Source organism: Amblyomma mixtum, chromosome 5, assembly GCF_055824585.1.
Source record: "Amblyomma mixtum isolate Tamu chromosome 5, ASM5582458v1, whole genome shotgun sequence".
NCBI classification, from domain to species: Eukaryota; Metazoa; Arthropoda; class Arachnida; order Ixodida; family Ixodidae; genus Amblyomma; species Amblyomma mixtum.
This window is the reverse complement of record NC_143016.1, coordinates 103214336-103219833: the sequence shown is the minus strand read 5'-3', so window position 1 is coordinate 103219833 and position 5498 is coordinate 103214336. Positions and strand designations below refer to the sequence as shown.

General features: G+C 49.3%; 1 pseudogene; it reads left to right on the top strand.

The window, feature by feature from the left end:
* Positions 1-3903: 3903 nt before the first annotated feature.
* Positions 3904-4962, top strand: LOC149343242 (uncharacterized; annotated as a pseudogene).
* The last annotated feature ends 536 nt before the right edge of the window (positions 4963-5498 follow it).

Here is a 5498-nt window from a genome sequence, read left to right as displayed (position 1 = left end):
AAAATCGCTTTTCAGAAGAGGGTTCCTGAACCTCTTTTGTGAGCACTTCTATGAATTCCTTTAAAAAATTCAATCGGTTTTGAGGAAAGAAAATGAAGCAGTAACTGTCTCACAACTCTTGGTATACACCCGAACCGCGCCGTAAGTCGGCACATTTTGGGGTACTGATAGAGAAGGTATACCTCAGTTCTGTGAGAGGAGAGAGCGTTCGACGGTCACATCACCGAGAAACAAGAACAAAAAGATGCACCGCGATGCTTTACGACTGGCTGAGCATCAGTAGTGTTCCACATGCTGCACTATGCCTGCCCCTGTAAGTTCGTGTTTGCTGAAAAAGTACTGATGCAAAGGCGCTGCACCTGATGAAAAGTACCGCACTGTCCCTTCTACCACGTTCCCCTTCCCTTCCAGCGGCGCGCCAGAGTGCGCTATTTTAACAAATAATGACTCAAATGTTCCACCTTTTCTGGGCAGTGGGGGCAGTATGTACTTTTAGAGCGCAGCTCTTTGGCGCCCGTTTCTGCGTTTCATGGCGTCGCCATCACCGTCGCCGTTGTCCGTTGTAACCAGCAGTGAACACCTTATTCGCGCTTTTAGCTGCGAAACCAATGGAGCGGGAGCTTAGAAAGCAAAGGAAAGGCGCATAACTTCCCTCTTGGAACAGTGGACACCACAATCGTGCTTTAAGCTACGTGGCGGTAGTGACAGATGTGGGCTGCATGCGTTGGCAATAACAACGTTAGCCATTTTAAGGAAAAGAATTGCGCATAACAGATACCTGAATCGCGCTTATAGGTACATGGGGTGATGACAGAGAGATGTGGGCTGCATGCATTGACAACTTGACAACGTTGTGCCAGAAATGCGGCGCTGAAGCCATAGGCCGTCGGCGTTCGTCATGTTGATTAGCGTTGACGCTGACAATGTTTTACGCTCCGATCATTTTAAGGAAAGGCAGTGCGCATAACTGGCTCACTGGGTCAGTGGACGCCTGTATCGCGCTTATAGGTACAGTCCCCGTCAAAAGTATAGAGCCCAAGGGGCTTGCTTCTAAGCTGTTTAGCGGGGCTCCCTGGCATATGTAGCACTCCAAAGCTTGGGAGGGCTGAGGAAGCGATGCCGTTCCTCTTTCTGGAGATTACGGTCGCTGAACATGCATAACGAGGCATGCAGCAGGCCTCAGAAGCAAACCCTTTGGGCCGTATACTTTTGACGGGGGTGTACGTGGGTTGATGACAGAGAGATAGCAGGCATTGACAACGTTGTGCCAGAAACGCGGCGATGAAGCCATAGGCCATCGGCGTTCATTGTGTTCATCGGCGTTGGCGTCGAGAACGTTTTAATAGAGAACCCCAACACATGGAGGAGATAAAAACAACAGGGGATGACTTAAAAACCCTCATGTTACAAATGCAGAAACAAATACAGCAACAACAGCAACAAATGCAGCAACAAATGCAGCAGTTAAACCAGATAATAGCCCTGCAAGATCAGAGCTTCCGCAACTACGTCAAAAATCAAACAACACAGAGAACGGTAAACGACGCCAGGGACCGCCTATACAACGAGCGCAGGTTCGGCACAGAAACCCAAGGGAACAATAGTAGCTGCAACACAGCAACATGGCAGGAGGACAACAAATAGAGATTTGGCAATGGAACTGTAGGGGCTACAGGCGTAAGCAGGGGCTCTTTCAGCAATTCATTAGCACTAGGGGAACCCCACCAGACTTAATATTATTTACAAGAAACAAATTCTATCCCGACCCTAAGACGCTACAAATGCCAGGAAAACAGGAAAACAGCGACACTCATTAGCGACAGGATAACGACAATAAATCACGGGGAAATAGCAGATACGCAGTTGGAACACGTGATAACCTAGATAATCCCCAAAAGGAAAAGGAAAGCAAAAAGCACCTTCGTAATAAACATATACAGCCCACCCAAAAACAGGGGTGACTTTATTGAGCTTTTCGCGGAGGCAAAAAAGCTTGCAGGGCAGAATACCCTGATTATAGCGGGAGACTTTAACGCGAAAAGCCCACAATGGGGCAGCAAAAGAGAAGACATAAAAGAGCGGAACATATGCGCAGCAGCAGCAAACACAGGCTGCGAGCTACTCACGGATTAGAGCCAGCTCACAAGGCAAGGCAATAGCGTAAGCGTAGAGACGTGTCCCGACCTAACCTTTGTCAGAGGAACAAAACAAGCACAATGGGAAAACACGCAAGAAAACCTAGGCAGCGACCACTATATAATCAGAGTGGCCATAGAAGCTGAAAGCATCAGGAGGAAAATCGGCAAAGCAAAATTAACAGACTGGGATGCCTTCCGTACCCACTGCAGAAGAATTAAAGGCGACATCACATCCTTAGAAGAATGGAGTCAGCAACTCAAACAAATTAGAGACATACACACCAAAGAAGTGATCCGCACGGAACAGGCACCAGAGGTAGACAGAAGACTCCTCGGCCTATGGGAGGCAAGAAGAAGCCTTACCAAACGCTGGAAAAAACAGAAGCTGAACAGGAAACTGAAAAAGAAGATAGCAGAAATCACCAAGCGAGCGGAAGAATATGCAACACAACTGGCTAGACAAGGGTGGCAGCAGTTCAGTACAACACTGAACGGCACCCTAGGGACAGCCAGGACGTGGCAAATCCTCAGAAAACTCATGGGCCCATCAAAGAGCAAAGCGGAAAGCAGCAAATCGATACAAAGACTAATCCATCAATACGAGGGGACAGAGGAACAGCTAATCCAGGCAGTAAAAGAGAAATGCTACGGAAAGGAACACGTGGAGGCCTACCGGGGAGAATACCAAGGGAAAGAAAACCAGGAGATGGACAGACCGATAACGAAGCAAGAGGTCATCGAGGCCATAAGGGCAACACTAAAAAACACGGCGGCGGTCAAGATCCAGAACGCGTTGATAAGAAACCTGAACGACGAAGCGATAGAGCAGCTTACGAAATATCTGAACAAACACTGGGAAGAAGGGACAGTTCCGGAAGAATGGAAGCATGCGGAGGTCGTCATGATACCCAAACCAGGCAAGAAACTGCAGATAGAAAATCTCAGACCAATCTCACTAACATCGTGCCAAGGCAAGCTATTTGAGAGGATAATCTCCAAAAGAATACAAAGACACCTAGAAGGCGGAGGATGGTAACCCAACACCATGTTCGGCTTCAGGGAACACCTATCGACACAAGACGTGTTACTACAACTGAAGGAAGAAGTCCTAGAAACAATGCCCAGCAAAGGGGAAAACGTAGTCATGGCCGTCGACATCAAAGGGGCTTTCGACAACGTATCCCACGCGGCAATCATGGAAGGCATCAACAGCACCGACTGCGGAGAGAAAACGCACAACTACGTGAGAAGCTTCCTCACGAACAGAACGGCAACGGTGGGCTTGGGAGACCTGCGAAGCGAAGTCTTCCAAACACCATGCAAATGAACCCCGCAAGGCTCGGTGATATCACGAGTGCTCTTCAATATAGCAGTGATCATCCTAGCCAGATAACTTAGCTAGGTAAAAGGGATTAGACACGCAATGTATGCGGACGACATAACCATATGGACCAACGAAGGCTCGCTGGGAAGTAATCAGGAGGCGCTACAAGCGGCAGCCACCTCCATCGAAGAATACACGAAGAAAAGAGGACTAAAATGCTCTACGGAGAAGTCCGAACTCCTCAGAGTAGGAAGGCACCCCACGGAAGCCAGCCTCGAGGTGAAACTGGAAGGGCAAAATATACCGGAACAAATAATGATAAGAAAACTCGGCATGTGGCTGCAAAGCAGCAGGAAATGCAGCCACACACTCAGCCTGCTAAGCAAAGCGGCGGAGCAAGTAGGCCGAATGATAAGCACAGTAGCCAGCAAAAGACACGGCATGAAGGAGGAAGACACAATCAGACTGGTGAACAGCCTGATAGTCAGCCGGGTGACATACTCACTACCATACCACGCAACAACCAAAGCCGAAAGGGAGCAAGCAGAAATAATCCTCCGCAAAGCATACAGACAGCACTACATCTACCAAGGAACACGCCCAACGAGAAACTAATGCAGTTGGGGCTCAGCAACACATTCGAGCAGCTGAGTGAATGACAAGTTAAAGCACACGTCCGAAGACTCAGCGACGCAAAAACCGGAAGAGCACTTCTGACGAGGTTGGGTCGGGAGACGGAGAGCCATCAGAGTAACAGGGCAGACATACCAGATACATTAAGAAGTAACATAAGCATACAACCCATACCCCGCAACATGGACCCAAATCTCCATGCCAGCAGAAGGAAAGCTAGGGCAGAGCACTACGAGAAAACGATAGGACATCGAGACAGCACGGTATATACCGATGCCTGCCTGTACTACGGCGAACATAGAAACAGGATGGCGGCAGTAGTCGTCAACCACCAGGGAGAACACATAACGAGCCTCACAGCCAGGGCATCAAAAGTAACAGAGGCGGAGGAGGTAGCGATAGCCCTTGCAGTGAAGGAAGGGGATAGGGGGGAAGATCTCTGAATATCCTAACACACTCACAGGAAGCGTGCCGAAACTACACAAAGGGTAGGATAGGCAAAACGGCGCTCAGGATCCTCAACGAGGGGGTACCCTCGGGGAGGAGAGAAAAGCACAATATAATTTGGATACCGGGCCACGCGGGGGTCTGCGGCAACGAAAAGATGGACGAACTAGCTCGAGGATTTACCACCCGAGCAGGGGAGTCACAAGCCCCGGAGGAGCTCTGGACCAACCGGGGGGCTGGGTATTCTGAAACACTAAGTCTATACAGGGGTCTGAGATACAAATATCCCCCACCACACAAAGAGCTAAGCAAGGAAGAAGCCGCAAAATGGCAGAAATTACAAACAGGCTCCTTCCCAAATTTATATATACTAAGCAAGATGTTCCCAACGCAATACCGCGCCACATGCCCTTGGTGCGAAGCGAGGCCAACACTATACCACATAACATGGGAATGCGATAGAAACATATCGTTTCACGAACAAGACACACCAAGTGCGGAGCAATGGGCGAGCCGGCTCACCAGCTGCGAGCTAGAGGCCCAAAGGGCACGCATAGCATACGCAAGCGAGGTGGCCAGACTCAGTGGAGCCCTGGACTAGAGGCCCACCCAAGGCTAAGGAGGCGACCTCAAGACCTGAAGACGACCTCCACCGCAAGCGAAACTTAAGAAATCAATAAAGTTTCTACTCACTCACTCACTTACACTCCGATCATTTTAAGGAAAGGAGGTGCGCATAACTGGCTCCCTTGGTCAGTGGACGCCTGATTTTGTGAACGTGTAGGTTGCGAAACCACGGGACGAACCACGAAGAAAAGACACAAAGACACACACAAGCGCACTATGTCTCGGTGTCTTTTCTTCGTGGTTCGTCCCATGGTTGCGCAACCTACACCTTCACAAAATCATGTACCAACTAGGCCCAACCCAAGTTTTATTGTAGTAGACTCCTGAAT